Source organism: Emys orbicularis, chromosome 2 (assembly GCF_028017835.1).
Source record: "Emys orbicularis isolate rEmyOrb1 chromosome 2, rEmyOrb1.hap1, whole genome shotgun sequence".
Taxonomy (NCBI): domain Eukaryota; kingdom Metazoa; phylum Chordata; order Testudines; family Emydidae; genus Emys; species Emys orbicularis.
In genome coordinates this window covers 221,454,385-221,475,560 of record NC_088684.1, presented here as the reverse complement: position 1 = coordinate 221,475,560, position 21,176 = coordinate 221,454,385, and positions in this window count along the sequence as shown.

The following is a 21,176-nucleotide window of genomic DNA, read 5'->3' as shown; positions in this document are numbered from 1 at the left end:
CTGTCCTGGGAACCAGGGCTGGCTCTGCAACACCTGTCCGCTTTGGAGGAAAGGCCCTTCACCTGGATAGTATAAAGAGAGAGAAAGATTGAAGCATATCTCAGATAGGTGTTCCCCTGACAGAGAGACCTTGGGTCTGTGTGTGTGTGTGTGTGTGTGTGTGTGTGTGTGAGAGAGAGAGAGAGAGAGAGAGAGACATGCACACACACTCACTCACTGTCTCTCTAGGTTGTCAACTAAGAAGCCCTGAGGTAAGAAATTTAAGAGCAAGCCTGAGGAGAAGGCTTGAGCTGAACTTCATCTTATTATAAATTTCTTTGTTAATAAATCCAAGCCTCAGGAAAGGGGCGAGATTTGATTCAGCCTAATGTGTTGACTGTGTTTCAGATGTGCAAGGCAATTGCTTACAGATAGCAAGGTGATCTATGAGAATTAGCATTGTAATACCAGTTTCAGAGAAGAAAATCTGAAAACTCCATAAATGCTAGGTTTCAATAACCTACAGGGAACCTAAAGTTACTAGCAGCAATCTGACAGATTTTCAGACTCTACAATAAGTGTTGTAGTCCTCACACGTTACATTTCTCATGCCCATCCATTTAACAACTTAATCAAGACATCAGAAACAGTCTCAGACAGCACTATTACTATGTGAACGACTTGCAGTAGCTGCGCCAAGGGAAGGATTTTCCTGTTGGGATGGGCAAGTAGTACTGCCACTGCTTTCTTTCAAGAGTTTCCTCCAAGGTGGAGAGTAAATTTAATCTACAGCCAGGACTCTCTAGGAGATCCACACGTATAGGCTGCACAGGAGGTAAGCTAAATCAACACAACTCACAGGTACACCTCTACCCTGATATAATGCTGTCCTCGGGAGCCAAAAAATCTTACCGCGTTATAGGTGAAACTTGCTTTGATCCGCCGGAGTGCGCAGCCCCGCCCCCCCGGAGCACTGCTTTACCATGTTATATCCAAATTCGTGTTATATCGGGTCACGTTATATCGGGGTAGAGGTGTACTCTAGCCCTGTCACCTTCCCAGAAAGCCCTGCCCATTTTCTGGGCTGTAGCAGCAGACTTGGGGGCCCTTCAGAGCAGTGGGCATTACACCTGCCTTGTACCACTGTGACCCCAACTCGCAGAGGCCTAGGGTGAATTGGGCCCATGGTTTGCAGTACACATAAAGAGCCATAACCTTGACAGTGAATTACAGCATCGAGCTATTAACAATGCCAAATTCACTTTGAGAATTAGGAGAAAGTGATGAACCAATAACTCTTCTTGGTACTTTGCTGAGTGGGCAAAATTACCTTCACAACAAACGACTTCACTTATTAAAAGAGATCTGCAACTTAATTAAGGGAGAGGTAAAAGTGAAAACTAAACTCTAGGGAAATAACATCTCTACCCATCGTTAATTAAAATAAAATGACACTGAGCTAACTTTTCTAACAGAGAAAGTATTCTTTCTGGTAACGTTTTGTATTTCACACAAGTCGGTTCCCCTATCAGCTCCTACATGCCCTTGTTCTGAATATCTGAACTTCTCAGTGGGAGATTTTGATCTGAAAAAATGCTCACTAAATAAGAGAAATATCAGCTAGTGCTGCTGTGTTTTGTCGGTGGCATGGAGAGTGGAGAGGAGAGTAATAGATGAACCCTTCCCTCCAACTTTTAATAATCTGCTCACAACTCCTTCTACGTGATGCGTATTCACAAATCTGAAGTCCTCTAGCCAAGCCTTGTTCAAATCTAGCTGTTTTGTGGTGGGATACTTGTGCAGAAGGCCTATGCAAAGCCTTCTGTGTCACTTAAACTTGTAACCTAAAGTTTAAGTGATGGGCAGGGCTTTGTGGAGGTCCTTTTCAATGGCAATGAATCTCATTCTTACTGAATATTTGTATAGTAACATCTGCTGGGTGGTTATAGGTCTGTCAGCATTTTCATTATAAATCCTGTTTGCAAGGATTTATAGCTCATCCATTTAAAAACTCACAGCCAGCCTGAAACTTGACTTAATAGGTCTTAGCCCTGGACTTTCATTACCTTGCTGCTGATCTCTGAATTTACTTGCTAGGTCTAAAAGAGGTTCATTTGAAATAGGTGATTTATGGTCTGCATACATTCAGCCTGGTTGGAGGACGGAGTTTGTTCAAAGCTAATTCCTTTTTGAACAGTCTTCTTTGGCTTCTTGTTAAATGCATTCACTATAGAAATTTTCTTATAAAGTCAGCTGAACTTTTAACCCATGCTAGTTTTACTTCATTGCTTCCTTATTCCTCTATAATGTTGTAGTCTCAGTTCTGCTCTAAACAATTTCCCCTCCTCCCTGGGGTAGTATTAATACCTGGCTAACTTGTTGCAGGTATGTGCATAGTTAATAATTTTATAGTAGAGTTTTGTTTTTAATTTCTTATCATGTAGAATGTTTTGGATGTTAGGTTATCTTTCTTTTAAGGGAATTTGTTTGACACATTCAGGTTTATAAATCCATCAGAAATGCTTTGATTTTGTAATATATATACCAGTTTTTTATAGGAATGATACACACTTCTATAGTACACTAACATTACTGTATTCCGAATATATTACAGTCAGCATCATTGTCTCTTTACAATTTCATGTTATTCAAACTAATTGGTTTATCATCACTTCGGCAATATCACTTGTTTTACATTTTCCAGTGGGGGGGGGGTTGTTTGTTCATTTGTTTTGGGTTGTTTTTTTCCCCCATTTTGACAGTAGCTCTGGCTTGTTGTGTCTGTTTCTAGTTCAGTTTGTAAACTGATGCGCAAATGACATTCTGTTGTAATTGTTCCAGAGAAACTCAACACCCAAGATGCTCTGGATGTATTTCACTATAATGAAGTAAAACTGTCTCCTTGGAACAGGCTAACAGAAATGTGCAAACTGACAAGTATGGCCCATTTATTATAGTTCCCATTTCGATCACCCTGGTTGTGTTAGAAAGGGATTTTATAAAAGAATGGATGTAAGCTGATGTGCCTCAAAGAGACCAGTGTCTCTGGCAAATGAGCCACTTTCCTCTCTTTTATAAGACCTGCTGCTTCACTGCTGCATTTAAGTAGATGAAACTGAGACAAGTCTGCCTTCCCTCTCTCCTGTAATTTCAAGGTTTCAAACCATTGCACTTGGTCTATCTTCCAAGGTTAATTCACTTAACCGGTACCACCAGTCAGAAAGGTTTGCTGATAACTGGACAATCCCCTGCCTTAACCAGTTATTACATACACGGTCCTCCAATGTGTCTAGGCTACAAAATGAAAAGGAGCATTAAAATACAGAGCCACAAAATAATGTTGCAGTGTCCAATAGTTAAAATAAATTTAGTCTGAAACCTCCTCTTCTATCTTTATTATAGTGTTTCTCAAGCAATCTGGGGCTGGTTCCTACTTTCACAGACCTCAAGGAGAATTTTGCCATTGACTTCAATGGGACAAGGTATAACCGGGCTGCTGCTTTCTTTGTAGTCCCTTGTGGCCACAGTTCTCCTTGTGGTGGTCTTCTCTTCTCCCTCTTCACACACTCCCCACAGCCTTTGTTATGAGTTCTACCATCCTCCATTTGGGGTGGTTTAATGCCCACAAACAGTTCCAAATAAAATAAGGGCCATCACTGCAATCCAAAGCTTCATGCTTATCTCTGGCCTTTCTGCCCTTCACAAGGTCACCTTTCCTAGCTGTGTCTGCCTGGAATTCAGTCTTCTGGCTCCAACTTCCTTCTTTAGGCACTGTATATACTACCCTCTTCCAGAGAGCTCTTCCCAATTGGCTGGGAGAGAGGGGAGCCCTGCCCCACTCTACACTATAGGGCTCCTGATCTTGGGCCCTTAAAGGAACAGGGTCCTGGAATTTTCCTCCCAACTTACTCCTAATTCCCCAGAACCACTTCCTCTCTCCCACTACTGGGCCATTTCCTGGGTCTTTGTTCTTTTCAGCTCCCAGGAATGTGGTCTTCTGGCACCCTTTACTCTTAAAGGGCCAGTATACCCCGTTACAAAGGCATGGGCCCTTTCTCATATGGAAACTGGTGCTGTACCAAAAGGCAAAACCTTTATTAAATGAGTATTTAGCTCATGTTTATATGATGTGTTTTGTACCAAAGGTACCCAAAACACTTCACAAATTATGAACTCAAATCTTGGCTTTGTCACAAGTCTAATGAAGGGGAAGCATGTTATTGCTCTGACTCTGTCTGCTTCTTGGGTTCTCCTTTGCTCCAAGGGGGATATAGCCAGGGCCAGGTGTATATTTGGCACAGCATCTCTCTGTGTCTCTCTGCTGGTGCAGCTATGCTGGCTAGTGCATTGGGGGTAGAGCTAAGGCTTTGTCTATTCTCTGCTGCGGGGTGGTGTGATGGAAAATAATGGCTTTGTGGAGGCTACATCTCCCCCTGTACTGCTACCCCTGGCATGTGGAGCCCATAGAGGGGAGAAAGAGCATGTCTTAATACCCCCTTCAGCCTCTGCATATACAACTTTGCCTTATTTATAGTAATAAATATACTTAGTGCTACTGTACTACATCTTGTCTTGAAACCACTTAAAACAAATTAAATAACCATTATTAGGGGGTTATTTTACCCACCTACCTTAGGGGATTGGCGAATGTATTCCTAATATTATGTGGAAATTTTGAAATTAAGTATGAGTGACTAGAAATGAGCTGGAAGTCTGGATGAAGGAAATTCTGCCCTTACCAAAGGGAGATGTAGCAGAGCATAGTAACTATCATACCATCTCCCTGATATTGCACATGAACGAAGTGGTGCTCTACACAATCCAGGATCACATGAAACAAAGGATAGAAACAGAACTACCACCACAAGAAGTTGGTTTCCGAGTAGGCCAAGGCACACGTGGCCAAATCTTGAGTATCTGTCACATTATTGAAAAAATGCAGAGAATACCATCATTCATTGATCATGTGCTTCACTGACTACACAAAAGCATTTGATATCGACTGCCATGACCATCTTTGGAAGATACTGGCAGACATGGGGATTCCAGAACTCTTACTGAACTCCTCATAAGTTTCTACCACCAACAACAGACCCCAGGGTGAACAGTAGTAGAAGACAGAATAGTTTTCCACTGGGCAGGGTGTGAGACAAGGATGTATTTTGTTCCCATGTCTCGTTAACATATACACAGAATTTATTATGAGACAAGCCTTGGAAGGTTTTGACAAAGTGAATGGAGCTGGGATTTCCATTGGTGGACATGTGACCTCAGATATGCTGACATGACGGTCTGTGCTTCAGCCACTGGTACAATGCAACAAATGTTGGAGTCTGTAAAAACAGTTAGTGAGGAATCTATACTCCAGAGAAGATCCTGGCAATTACAGGCCGGTAAGCCTAACTTCAGTACTAGGCAAATTGGTTGAAAGTATAGTCAAGAACAGAATTATCAGAGACATAGATAAACATGATAGCTTTGGGAAGAGTCAGCATGGCTTTTGTAAAGGAAAATCATGCCTCATTCTCTGAGGGAATCAACAAACAGGTGGACAAGGGTGATTCAGTGGACATTGTGTACTTGGACTTTCAGAAAGCCTTTCACAGCATCCCTCTCCAAAGGCTCTTCAACAAAGTAAGTAGTCATGGCATAAAATGGAAAGTCCTCTCCTGGATCAGTAACTGGTTAAAAGATAGGAAACAAACTGCAGGAATAAATGGTCATTGCTGAAGTGGAGAGGGTAAATAGTGTGGTCCCCCAAGGTCTGGATTTCTACTGGGACCAGTGCTGTTAAAAATATTGATAAATGGACTGGAAAAGGGGGTAAACAGTGAGTTGGCAAAATTTGTGTATGATGCAAAATTACTTAAGATAATTAAGGCCAAAGATAACTGTGAAGAGTTACTAGGAGATCTAACAAAACAGGGTGACTGAGCAACAAAATGGCAGATGAAATTCAGTGTTGACAAGTGCAGGCTAATGCACAGTGGAAAACATAATCCAAACTGTACATACAAAATGATGGGGGTCTAATTAGCTGTTACCACAAGAGATCTTGGCGTCATTATGGGTAGTTCTCTTAAAACTTCTGCTCAATGTGCAACAGCAGTCATAAAAGCTAACAGAATATTAGAAACCATTAGGAAAGGAATAGATAAGACAGCAAATATCATAATGCCATGATATAAATCCATGGTACAACCACAACTTGAATACTGCATGCAGTTCTGGTTGCCCCATCTCAAAAAGGGTATGTTAGAATGGAAAAAGGTACAGGGAAGGGCAACAAAAATGATTGGGGGTATTGAACAGCTTTCATATGAGGAGAGTTTAAAAGTCTGGGACCGTTCAACTTAGAAAAGAGATGACTGGGTGGGGGGGAATATGATAGATGTCTATAAAACCATGAATGGTGTGGAGAAAGTGAAAACGGAAGTGTTATTTACCTCTTCACATAACGCAAGAACCAGGGAGTCACCTAAAGAAACCAGTTTGCACCAGGTTTAAAACAAAGGAAGTACTTCTCCACATAGCACATAATCAATCTGTAGAACTCGTTGCCAGGGGAAGTTGCAAAGGCTAAAAGTATAACTTGATTAAAAAAAGAACTAGACAAGATCATGGAGGATAGGTACATCAATGGCTATTTGCCAAGATTGTCAGGGATGTAAGCCCATGCTCTGAGTGTCCCTAAACCTCTGATTTCCAGAAGCTGGGACTGGAGGACAGGGGATGGATCACTCGATAAATTGCCCTGTTCTGTCCATTCCCTCTATAACATTCTGTGGTGCAGTCCAGACCAGTGAGGTGCTGTGTTACCACCTGACTTGCATCGTTGGATGCCTTACAATGCTTTGCTGCTGTAACTCCCAACCTGGACATCTCACAAACAGCCAAATAGAATGTGGGTCACACCCTGGGTGTCTGTGTATAGCTGCAGCCTGTCAGCACATTCCAGTCACACTCTGGCTTCCACCAGCCTTGGTCACTAGAAGGGGGACCCAAACACACTCCCAGTCCCATGTTTTTCCTCAAAACATGTGTTCTGCACTGTCCAGCCCTCTCCTGGACAGTCCAGATATTGGAGGTCCATTGCCCCTGTAAGGGTCAAATCTAATAGTTTGCTACTTTAAATGGAGTTACCCACACAGTTCAGTTTAGTTTTGATTAAAGAATATAACAAGTTCATTTAACTACAAGGAGATAGATTTTAAGTAAGTAGAAGCATAAGGCATTAAAGTCAGAAAGGGTCACAAGAGAAATAAAAATAAAATGCTTTCCAGTAACTAAAACATAACAAACTAGACTTGGTTCAAGGTGAAAATCTTGCTACATGTTCCCAGCAATGCTGCTACCCAAATTCTTAGGTCAGAACCCTCCCCAAAGTCCAAAGGCTGGTTCCTTTGTCCTCTCAGGTGAAAGAGGGAGTGAGTGAGAGAGATAAAAAGAGAATACCTGGGGTGTTTTTGCCCCTCACTTTTATAGTCCAGTCCCCCCTTTGAAGTGGATTCTGCTGAGGATTACCCCTCAAAGCAAAGTTTATTCAAATGGTAACAAAGATGACGTGGAGTTTGGGGGTGAAGGTGCCCACATGCTCTTTCATCTCCCCTGTGTACGGTGACATGCAGTTTTGCCTTGTCTCCCTCTTGCTGTCTCAAGGACCTTGTTTACTACTTACATGTAAATTGAGGTAAACACACATTCCTTTGTTTAAGATAGACCTGCTTAGCCACTCCTGTCTAATAGGGGCTGTGTGGGTTTGAATGTGTGCTACCAACATCATACAGAGGAAATTCATAACTTTACATATATTGTTGCTACTTAAATTTCACCATGATATTATTGACCAGCAAGTTACTACTTTTCAAATGAGAACCTCACAAGGCATATTTTGTACAAAGATTATTACAATGGTATGTATACAGGGGTGCATTCAATCACACTCTCTGAAGCATCTGGCACAGGCCACTGCCTGAAGACAAGATACTGGGATAGATGGACCGTTTTTCTCAATAAGTTCACATTGGTCCCATTAACATGTCCGCATTATGGGTTTGATTCTGCATGTTGCTGAGCACTGCTATAAAGGTCAGAGGCCCCCTGAGCTCCCAATGAAGTCATTAGAAGTTGAGGAAGCTCAGCACCTCGCAGGGATACTCACAGAATCAACTCTGTTATGAAAATACCCAAACGTAGGGCCACAAACTCAACACAGACAATTCCAGCCATACTTTATGTTCTTACCCTATATAGGCAACTCAATACAAATTGTATGTTATTAACAGTAATATCTGGAATGTTTATATACAACTTTCCATTGCACCTTAACAGAACTAAGTTCACCTTGTCTCTCTCAAAGAGGAGAGAAAACAGTACATGCTACATAGAGACAGTGTGGTGCAGGGTTTACAGTGGATTACCAGGACACAGGACCTTTGGCCTCTACCACTGACTTAGTATGTGGCCTTGGGAAAATTATTTAATCTTATCCTTTCAGTATCTCAGTTTGACTTCACTGTCTCCTCATGCACTTCACCATCTCTCATATCTACCTTTTGTATCCTGTCTTTAACTTAGATTGTAAACTCTTTACGGAACAGACCATCTTTGTATGTTTGCACAGTGCCTAGCACAATGGGACCCTGGCCTCTAGATGCTAGCACAATAACAAATAGCAATAATAATAATACTCCATCTGTAAAATGGGTAGTTGACATCAGTTGCGAAACTCCCAGGGCCTTTAATAGGAGCAAGTTTAGGCCACTGGGGCTTTATCCTGTAAAATGCTCAGCTTCCTTGTCGCCCATTGACTTTGATAGGAATTAAGAGCACTCAATGCCTTGTGAGATTGTGATCTGGGTTTTAAAAATGAGGGGGCCTAGAAACATCTGGAAGCTCTATTTTGATATTAGTACTTTTATTAAGAGCTTCTGAGCTCTGTGCTGATTTCTTCATGCAAGTGCAGCACGGCACACTGCTGTCTTTCAGTGCCTCTCCTCAATTACTTCTCAGTTTCTGTAGCAAGACACTGTAGCTAGTGCACTTCCCCTGTAATAGTAGTTTTAGAGGGCGGTCACCAATGATGATAGCCCCAGTAGCATTCCAAAGGAAGGTTGCCATGATTTTTCTTTTCACCTTCTGACTAAGTACAATTTCAGGGCATTTTGGAGAAGCTCTCTGTTTATACTGCTGATTAGCATCAGGATTTCCAGTTATAAACCCTTGAGTCATTTCCCATTACAAAACATTTAATACATTTTCCTGGGCCCACCTCCTCATGAGTCAGAAATGTATGACTGCAATACACTCTTCAACTGTTAAACTGGGGAACCAATCACTCTTTGCCTTCTTTCCAGAAGGGCTTGGATTTGATTTGTGTCTGTGTAAATAATCACATAAAATTGCTTGTGCTTTTGAAGGTGAATAACATGAAAATGTATTGAATTCCTCTTGCTTTCTTTCATCCTGTCTAGTACAAAGGCAATACTGATCTGAAATCAGGTGGTAACTTTAGATATAAAAATCTCACTGTATTCTTCATGTGGCAAGTATTTTGTCCTTTTATTTTTCGTTCTTAGGAAATAGTTGAAAGGAGGCAGATAATAAAGACCTATTCTCCACAGCTTCCTAGGGATAGAGATCTCACTGACGCTCTGTTAGATTCACTTTCTGCATTCCAGATACCTCTGTAAAAAGAGAGAGTGACTTTGTGCCTCTCAAGGACCCTGATTTTGCCTAGAACGCTCTCTATTTATTTATTTACTAATATAGTGAACCTGTTTCTATTGCTTTCTTAATTTCTACAAGGACAGTGTAGCCATTACTGAAACACTATCTGCTGTAGGCAGATTGTCTCCTGCTTGTAAAATTCTATTCCACATAATCTCAGACAGCAAAACTTGAGTATGATCCTTCTGCCCTTATACAGACAAAACTCCCGGGGATTTTAATGGGAGTTTTCAGGCCCTCTCAGAGGTCCAGAGGATCCCAGGCCATGTCCAGCTTTTGAGGCCCATAGCCATAATAAAAATAAAAAATGACAGCACATGAAAACAAAATAAGGCACCAAAAAAAGTGTGAGACATAATTTGAATATTTTCTTATTTAACAAATGCTTTACTAGCCTTTTTCTGTGCAAATGCACTAATTGAGGAAAAATCTAGCTTTCATGCAATGTCACAGTTGATTTTAAGCATGGCGAGCCCTTTCAAATGCTCTTGTCCCATAGTTGAACGGTGATAGTTCTTTACCTGCTTCAACACATTGAAGGTGCGTTCACCTGAAGCCACTGATGCAGGCAAACTGACAAAAATACGCAATGCAATTGTGATATTAGGAAACACCCCAGAGAGTCCAAGTTCGAGTATTTCTTGAAGCAATTCCTTTGGCTTGCAATCCAATTTAAACTTCATGGAATATATTCATTTGAGGAAGATGACTTTGTCACTGAGATCTTTTGAGATTTCTTTGTTGTACTGGTGCTGAAATTGTTCAGCTGCAGAAAGTAGATCTTCATTACTCAGTCTGTTGAACTGCCAAAGAAACCTAAAAAGGGTACAAATTAGTCGCAGTGACTCAAATCGATGTGTAAGACCTGATTGAATAGAGTCGACGATGACAAGGAAGACATTGACCCTATAATGCTGCTCGGCATTGGATTCAGTAGGTAAGTTGCGATTGGTGGAGAACTCAGATGAAATCCCAATATTCTGTGCTACTAATTTGGACTCAGTCAGGATCGCATCCCATTGTTCATGAATCCGTTGGATGTCATTGATAAGACTTTCAATGTTATCCCTCTCAACATTAAGTGTAGCATTGTGTGCTTCAATTACCAGATTAGTTTGATGGATCATTGTAAGTAGCTTCAGCCACAAAGATGACATCAGAATGCATTCAAATTTGGACAATGCTTCTGAATAGACTGAAGTTCAGTTTGAGCCTGTGCAGTGAGATTGGGAGATTCAAGCTTATTTAAAGCCTTTCTCACTGAATTCAAATGCTATGCAACTGGTTGACCACCATCATTAGGTGCAGACCATCTAGTTTTGGACATCCCATGCAGTGAAACAGGAAGATATTGCTTCAGAATTTCCCACCTTTGTGGATTGCTACTGAAGAGATTGTACATTTGCTGAACAGTTCTAAAGTAAGTAATTTCTTCCTTGCATGATTCAGCACAGTCAACACCTACAAGGTTTAGTGTGTGATTCCACGGCTGGAGAAAATACAGTTTGAATTATGCTCAAGCAGAACTGCTTGTACACTTTTGTACTTCCCAGCCATATTAGATCCATTGTCACAGGCTTGACCAATGCAGACTTGAAAATCTAACTTAAAACCTTCTAGTATTGCTAGTACTCGAGCAGCAATTTCTTTTCCAGTTTTTCTCGTGAAATTATCAAACAAAATAAATCTTTCTTCAACTGAAAATTTTGAGCTGTCTACAATCTTAACATATAGAATAACCATAGTAGTCTGTTCCTTGTGAGAACAATCTGGAGTGGCATCAATGCTGATTGAAAAATACTTGGTATTTCGAATCTCATCAAGAATTGTTTGTATGAATGACCCACATAGCTCAGTAAACTCGTTTTGTATGCGTGTGGAGAGATAATGGACTTGCATGCGCTTTTGACTCTCTTGCGATTCTCAAACACCTTTAACATGCTCTGATAAAAGTGGGTCATATTTGATGAGGAGCTCAACTATGCCTAGAAAGTTTCCATTTGCACAATCACCAATACATTAACTGGAACCAAAGAAAGCCAATCCCCGCTCAGAAAGAAAAAGGATGATATTCAGGATGTGCTCAAGAAGCTTTTCCAGTTATTAGTTTCTGTAGAGAGTTCAGTCAAGAGTAAATTCTCAACTGAACTTTCAGCTGATGCTGCCCTACTGACTGATTTCCATGCAACATAATTTTCTTTGTGTGACGTTGAACTGTCATGTGATGGTATTCGATCTTTCAACTTCCTCCAAATTCTGTTGATGCTCCATCCTGATTGATCAGAGAGAACTGATGCATTTGCAGCATTTTTGTTCAAAATGAAGCAGGGTGCACAGTACAGAGATTGTTTTTTCGTACTCCAGCATAACCAGTGTCTTGTGCAGGTCTCACATTTGGAAGAGTTTTTGTCAGCAGATGAGTAGGGAAAGCATGATTATCAGCATCTCATGGAATGTTACTTGGAATTTCAAAACAACTAATTTGAAGAAAAGATTGCATTTGGGCAGCATTGCTCTTGTCAACAATTCCAATGTCAGTCACAGTCAAACCTGTAGTACTCATGAATTGCTCTTGCTGCGTAAGATCTATATCTACCTGTTGCTGTTGAGTTTCTTGATTGTACACAGGATCTTCTGCTGCATCTGTTACTGTTGGCACATCTCCTTCTTGACTATTGTCCTCATGTTCAGGTATTGGCATTGAAATATCACCTGTTGCAGTTGCGGAGTTTTCATTAGCTGTAGCATTGTTTGTTGGGTAAGGTGTGTTTTTCAGTGAGAAATGAAGTTATTGGCTTTGAGCTCTTAGCTGTTGCTTCACTCAGTTGTTTTTACAGTCTCTTGCTTGCACCACTTTCAAATCTCCTCTTCATGATGATCTATCTGATCAATATGTAGCCTATCCACACTTGAAATATTCTGCTGTAAATAAGTAGCTTATCTACACTTGAAATCTTCTACTGTAGACATGTACACAAATGTTGAATGATACACAAATGCTGAAAAGACTTAAAATGCTGAAAAGACTTAAAATTAAGAACACAAAATGAAACAATCAGACAGGTTATTATTTTATCACTGAATCAAAACTCAAGCACGCAAGGTATAATATAACAGGCTGAGCTGAAGACAAAGGGATGACACATATATAGTAATCACAGACACGGATACAGACAAAGGGATAATGTCCAAAAATTTCAAATGTGTGTCCTCACAAAACTCACTGTACAAGATTGTCCTCACAAATTTTCACCTGGAATCCGGGCCTATAGACTACGAAAGCCTATGATGATGGCCAAGCTACCAAGCTAGGGCTCACCCAACCAACCAGTCACCTCTTTTAGCTACCATATGAAGATGATAATGAGGAATTTTCACACACAAATAATTCCTTAGTCAACTAGATGTAAAACTATAAAGACTCTAAAATGTAACAATTCTCTACCTTTCAACACGCACTTGATCCAGTACCAGCCACTAGTAGTGGTTTGTTTATATAATCAGCTCCTCTGAGAGGACACGTTCATCACGGTCTAATCTTGTGCCATCAGAACCGATATATTTTTATTAATATTTATCAACATTTTAAACTCTTTAATATGACAAAATCTATATCAGTTAACAAAAAAAGTATGTCTTTTACCAAATCACATCTCTTATTTACTTAAATTTGCAGCTCTAAACTGAGATTGTGTGTCACATTTTGGTCCAATAGGGATGCGCATAAAAACAATTTGCAAAACTTATCAAATGCCAAAAAATTAACAAGTGTCTAAATTTGAGGCCCCTTTGAGCTTGAGGCCCAGGCCAAATGACTGTCGTGGCCCCCCCTCTGATTGGCCCTGGGAGTTTACTTCTGTGGGGGAGTGAGGGTTCAAAGTCCTCATTTGTATCTAATTTTTGAAGCAATCCTGTCATGCTCTCTGTATCCGCATACATCAGAGCGAGAGAACTTTCAGTTTATCTTAATTTCACACTACCGGTCTCAACATTTACACTGTTTACATCAACAAAACCACCAGCCCACGTCTTTTGTGCTTCGTGCGTATGTTCGCCCCCTATCTAAAACTGTACACCTGCTGTGGTTTTACTAGCATCATAGTGGTGTAGCTTTCTTTTTAGTTTAAACATATTCCTGATTTTTAAACATATTCTTAAATGGTGTAGAAAGTAGAAGACCCAAGGAATCTGTACACTATATAGGTACAAAGAGAGGAAAAATATTGTTGTCAGTAAACATTTAAAAATAAGTTAAATAATTAAAAACTGTTTAGATCTAATCCTGTCATGCCTTCAAAGAAATATAAGAAGGTATGTCTAAACTGCTTGAGTAACAATGATCATAAACACTGACCCAACAAATTGTGCTTGCTAGTAGCTTTTAATTCCCTAATATAGTTACATTATTTCATGAATAATCAGTGTAAAATGGTTACAGAAACGTCTTATAAACAAGGGTTCGTATGACAGTAAATATTAAAAGTCACAATAATTAATACTATATATGGAAATCACCCACTTCTAGTCTTTCACTTTTGGTGAAAGTAGTATGCTGTGAGTTTATAGCCAAAGTATAAGGAGCTCTGCAGATGGACTGAGACAGATTTATTTTAGAAAACCTTAATTTCCTGTTACAGTTTCGTAAATGGAAACCAAAAATTGATTACACTTTGCTATAAAATGTTAACTGGAGAAAGGAAGCATTAGGGAATAAACAGCAAATGCTCAAGAATAAGGTAATTTTTGAACTACTAAGCAAATGAGAATGTTTGGTTCTGAATACTGTGTGGCCTTTGCATTTATTTATTCCATACTTTAAACCATTCTTGTACTTATGCTGATAATCAGTAACAAGTTTACCTTGTGTGATTCACCATAAAATCATAAGCTTCTATACAGGTTTATTACACTATTCTTACTTTCTGTTAATATCTTCCTGGCTCTCCACCCACCTACATCCTCATTAGTCAGAGCTGCAAAGAAATGAACAACAACATGTGGTTCATTAATTTACTCCTCCTCTCTCTCCCCTTATTTCAGAACCATCAAATCATTTCTGTCTAGTAGCATCAACCACATTTATATTCATTTGATAGTAGTTTTGCTGAGTTGCAGTTGCCTATCATTCCACCAAAATGTTTTGATTGTGATGATAAATAAGGTGCATTTTTGCCATTTTTTCTGTTCAGTTTGTATTACATTTTAGTCTGCTTTTAGTTGTGCTTACAAAAAGGTTACACATCGTTTTAAAAACTTCTGATGAGATGCTGAGTTGTATTTTATTTAGATTAATAATTATTCTGTTTTAGTATGGTTTTTTTAAATGCCTTTGTTTTTAATTATGCTTCATGATTTGGATTTTTATCCACCAAAGGACTTCTTGAGAAATGGACCAATTTTATGGTTCGATGAAGGTTCCATTCTAGGAGAAATCATTTCACTGCATTAAAGGTGAAATTTACTCTTGTGCTTTGGGCCAGTGCAAGGCCTATGTGCTATGAAAGCCCACAAAATAGGGCTTAAAATGGTGCCAATGGCCTTTTGCTCTCACTCTGCACACGGTAAATCTCATCCTGAAATACAATAATGCCAGTAAGAGCTTATATGTTGTGCAGCAAAAGGTAAATACAGCCTTCTCCTCTGCCAATGCAGACTCACCAGTACATTCTTGTACAGGGGATGGAATTTTGTTTGTCAGAAAATATTCTGACCAGCTCTACTCTCCAGGCAGTTGTCTGCTAGTGCTCTGATGAGATGTCTGTGATGTCTAGGGAGGGGAGGGGCTTGGGCTGGACTTTTCAGCTGCAGCCATATAAATCAAAGGCAGGGTTTTGTTTTGTTTTTTGTTTTTGTTTTCCAGAAAGGAAAGAGGGAGTTTAATTTGCCAATCAAGCCAGACTTTGTAGTAGAACAAACCCCAGTTTGATTATTGCTATTGCTGCAAAGACAATGTTGTTTGGTTTGGGTAAGGAGAAGGCTTCTCTGTAAAACTGAGGCCTGGTCTACAAGGTGGGGGGGAATATATCTATCTAATAGATAGAATCGATCTAAGTTACGCAACTTCAGCTACATGAATAACGTAGCTGAAGTCGACGTACTTAGATTGGTGAGTCGACTGCTGCCGCTTCCCCATCGACTCTGCCTGCGCCTCTCGCCGAGCTGGAGTACAGGAGTCGACAGGAGAGCGCTTGGGGGTCAATTTATTGCGTCTAGACTAGACACGATAAATCGACCCCCGCTGGATCGATCACTGTCTGCTGATCTGGTGGGTAGTGTAGACATACCCTTAGTTACAGAGTAGCAATTGCTAAATTAGTTGCTGCTACCTGAGCCAGCTAGTTTAATTTGCAATTCAAGTGTTAATTTATATACAATTATTTTAAACATATGTGTATGTGAACTACAGACACACATAGCCGTGGGTGTTTTAAAAATAAAATTGGAAAACGTCTGGAATACATCAAACCATGTTGTTTGGGTTGGTTTGTTTATTCCCTTCTTAAAACAAAACAAAACAAAACAAAACAACAACCTGCCGGCCCTTAATCAGCAGAAAGAAATTTTGGGCCAATTAAGTGTAAAAGAAATTGACCCCAAAGTGTACACTTAAACTATGTCAACACTGATCAGAGGAGTGACTGCAACTGTAGGCATGCCCGATAGCTTTGTTCGAGCTAGATCCAATAACATTAGCAGTGAAACCGAGTCAGCCCATCCAGGACCCTGGGTATGTGCCTAAGCAGTTAGTCCGTACTGCCAGGGTTTCATTGCTATTATTATTGGAACTAGCCAGATCAAAGCTAGTTTGGACATGCTTACAAGTGCTGCAGTCACACCTCTGATTGCAGTGTAGACATTAAGGTCAGGTCTACACTAAAAAGTAAAATTGACCCAGCTATGTCACTTGGGGGTGTGAAAAATCCACCCCCCTGAGTGACATTGTTAAGCTGACTTAACCCGTGGTGCAGACAGTGCTAGGTTTATGAACGAATTCTTCTATCAATCTAGCTACCACCTCTTGGGGGTTGGATTAACTGCAGCGAAAGGAGAAGCCCTCCCGTCGCTGTAGTGAGTCGCTACAATGAAGAACTGCAGCTGTGCTGTTGAAATGGTTTAAGTGTAGACACAGCCATAAATGCGCTTTCCAGAATTCATGGAAAGCTACATTTTCATGGATCATCTATTGTATTTTAAGGGTTTGTCTCTCCTTTATGTCTCCAACCCCTCACTTATTGCTGATCACTAATACCTCATGGGTCCCAATTCTTTAAATTCTGACCCACATGTAGCGTGTTCTCTGCAGGGCTCTCCTCATTGCACTCATGTGGGCCTGCTCTTGAAGTCAGAGGGAACTTTCTCATTGATTTTAGTGGGAAGAGGATCAGGATTTTAAACATTCTTCCTTCACTAAGTCTAAGGTGGTGTCATGTTGGTTTCTCGGTGCTTATCATAGAATCATTGAAATGTAGAACTCGACGGGACCTCGCTCGGTCATCCAGTCCAGTCCCCTGCACTGAGGTAGGACTAAATATTATCTAGACCATCCCTGACCGGTGTTTGTCTAACCTGCTCTTAAAAATCTCCAGTGATGGAGATTCCACAACCTCCCTAGGCAGGCCTGCCGACAGCAATTCCAGGCCCCAGGGCAGACCAGTCAATGGGCGCCCACTGGTGCCCAGCAAGCTGCTGGCTGTGGTGCTGGGCGTGCTCTTCCGGCACGGCCAGGGCTTCCACATGCCCACCTGGCAGCCTTTGCCGCCACTGGTACCACCCCACGTGTGCCTAGGAGCATAGGCGCCGACTTCCAGATTTCCCAGAGGGTGCTTGACCCCCTGCTCCATCCTAGGACCCTTCCCCCAATGCCCCACCTCTTCCCACCCCTGTTCCGCAATCTGCCCTGAGGGCGTCCCATATACAACTGGTGCCTCCCCATAGTGGCGGGGCACGATCTAAAGGGCAGGTCATGTGTCCCCCGCCCAACCCAGGGCCACCGCACTCTCCCTGCCCCATGTTACCGGGGTGGAGGGGTGCTTTCTCCCGCTGTGCCTGCCCCTCCCTCACGTTCTGCTGCTCTCCCTAGGTGGGGAGCAGGAAGGAGCCGCTTTTAATGCTGGCCCCTCCCGGTCACTGCTCTGCAGTCCTGCTCTGCAGTCCTGCCCGGCAGCTACCTGAGAGAGCCTGGCTGGGGAGGAGGCGGCTTCCGCTCTCCACCTGGCTCGGCTGCCTGGGACCCCAGCACCCGAGCCGGGCAGGGAGCAGAAGTCACGTCCCCAGCCAGGCTCTCTTAGGCAGCTGCTATGGAGGGCTGCAGAGCAGCAGCTGGAAAGGGCTGGTCCCACCCCTTCCACTCCCGGCATCTGGGCCATGCATCGCCCAGGCCTGCCCACCTCTTTCCCCCACCCCGCTCCTTCCTCTCCCCTCAGCACCTCCGGCATGCCACCAAACAGCTGATGGTGGCAGGAGGGAGGCAGTGGGGGCTGATTGGCAGGGCCCGCCGCTGGCAGGAGGTGCGGGGGGGTGAGGAGGGGCCTGCCAGTGGGTGCTCAGCACCCACTTGGCACCTATGCCTAGGAGCCGTGCCCTGGGCGATTTAAAAGGGCCCGGACTCCCAGCTGCTGCGGTGGTGGCTGGGGGCCCCAGGCCCTTTTAAATCACCCGGGCCCCTGGGCAATTGTCCCCTTTCCCCCCTCTCGTCCCCCCCCCCCATCAGTGGGCCTGTCCCTAGGCAATTTGTTCCAGTGCTTAACTACCCTGACAGGAAGTTTTTCCTAATGTCTAACCTAAACTGCCCTTGCTGCAATTTAAGTCCATTTCTTTTTGTCCTGCCCTCAGTGGATAAGGAGAACAATTCATCAACCTCCTCTTTATGTACTTGAAGACTATCATCATGTCCCCCCCTCAGTTTTCTTTTCTCCAGACTAAACAAACCCATTTTTTCCACTCTTTCCTCGTAGGTCATGTTTTTTAGACCCTTAATCATTTTTGTTGCTTTCCTCTGGATTTTCTCCAGTTTTTCCACATCATTCCCAAAGTGTGCTGCCCAGAACTGGGCACAGTACTCCAGTTGAGGTCTTGTCAGTGCTTCTCTAAACAGAGTTATTCAGGAATAAGTATTGCACTTTAAATTCCCACCCTATCATAATGCAAATTAACTTCCAAATGTTGACAAGCCCTCCTCTTTTTAAAGTTAAAAACTCTCTTCTGGTTTTGTACAGTTTTGGCAGGGATCTGGGGACTGAACATATTTTCATTATTGTAAAGTACTTAGAACTCCAATGGTCACTATAAAAATACAACCATGCCCCTTATTTTTTAAAATATAGTAAATTAAGTTATTAGAGTATTAGACCATATGTATATAAAATAAATGAATATATTCCAACAATGATCACTTTCAGTTTTATCCGGTTATAGTTGTAAATGTTCCTGCTGAGATATTCAGCCAATATACAAAGAACTTAATGGTATTTCCAAAGTTAGTTGTTCAGGCTGAAATGAAAATGTATTTAACAAATGCTTTCTGATATCTTTGACAAATGATATATTTTCTTCAATAGGTTTCCTATCTATGATTGACTCAGTTCTCCTGTTTTATCACTGTGCTTTACAGTGTGGCAGGAATGGTTCTTGGGTTTTGAGAAAGTTTGAGGAAAAGTCTGGGCGAGCCCCCATTGCCACCCAAGCAAACAAGAACAAAAGGGCATTGTAATATTTGAAGAGCAGCACGGAGGGTTGATTTGGCTACTATCTGAGCAGCTGAGTGCGTTGGCTCATGTTCCCTGTTAGTGTGATGAAGAAGGCATGACCTGTGTGATGGAATTGTACTGTCGTGAGAGCCTTCTGCTTTGGCACATAGCAGTTACAGTGACAATTGTTTGCATATGTATATTGGGTTTAAAATTTAATGCCATTTCTCAGCCTGCTAGCGTAGGAAGTCAATGGAATTTATGCACATGTTATGCTGATCCCAGGCTTTCATCCCATTAGCTCTTTATGCTAAACTGAGTGTAAGTTTTAATCTTAGGCTAGGTCTGTGCTAGGACCACTTTACCAGGATAGCTATACCACTTTACTGGACCAGCAAAGTGCTCCTAGTATGCAGGCACTTTATCAGTACAGCTTATTCCAACCTCCCCACCTCCACTCTACCCCCCCAATCAAAACGAGCTATACTGGTAAAAATGTAGTAACTGCACCTACACTAAGGGCTTCTGCCAGCACAGCTATGTCAGTCGTGAATTGCACCTCTTCTCATCCCTGACTGACACAGCTCTGCTGGCAGAAGTCTATAGTGTAGATATGGCCTTAACCTGGCTCTCACAGAAAGGGCTGGCAGAGATATAGAACCTCACCAATGGCTTTGTGCTGTGCTGGTGTCCCAAGGCATGGGCCTTGAGGGCAAAGATGTCATAGAGAAGCTCTTCTTCCTCAGCAAATCGCAAGATAGGATCTCTCCATCGTTTATGGGAGTACACTAGAATTTAACACATTTGACATCACACAACACCCTCAATGGGGCCTGTCCTATGGATGTTGTATCTATCCCCCAAGCTATCTAGCAGGTACTCTGCATTCATCAGCAGGTGTAGCTGGAAAAGGATGGGCATGTATGTACTCCTGCTCTGAGTGATAAAGTGACCCCCCCTTCCCCATGCATACACAGAGCAGTGGTCTGAGCCTCCCCATCAATACTGGACTAGCTTGTAGGACACCATAGGATGAACCAGGCATGCTGTTTGTCCCCATGACTCTTCTGGACAGGTCAGGATTTGGCTTTACAAGCTGAAGGGTCTTTGGTGTATTTCTCATAAGTAATCCCTGATTGTTATAGTCTTGCCAGCATACCTGGAGACCATCTTTACTTTGCACAGTGCCTGGCACAATGGGGCATCAACTTGATTGTTGCTACTGCAAAACAAATGTAGATTCAGTCTTATAGGTGTTCCCAGAGTCTGCATTTGTGCAAGGGAAATGAATGGAAGGAGGAATGATTGCTCAGAATGAAGGCAAAAGTGACAATTGTGTGATCGCGAACTTGGACTGGTTTTCTCTTGAATCCTACTTGGGGGGGATCATAGATACCGAATGGAAATAAAAGATCTGTGGAAGCACTGTAAATTGAAGAGTTAGATTGTTGTGGAAGATACATGAGATGTGTTTCAGTAAAACTCTTTGTTATGGATGGATGAATTATCCAGAAGATAAAATCTAGATCGTACTTTTCACAGAGCTTCATTTGGAGAATGACGTTGCTAATATGGATGGTAGTGACGGTAAGTGCTAGCATAGCACGTAAATGGAGCTGAAATAGAAAACTAGTATAAGGCATTTGTGTGGAGAGTGTGAGATGTATCTCTGTAGGTAGATGTCTGGCTAGTAGTACTTGGTGATAGTTTGGGTACTCGGTACTGCTGACAGATTTGAAGTTTGCATAGAGGGAAGATGCTGGTTCAGAAACTTGAATTTCA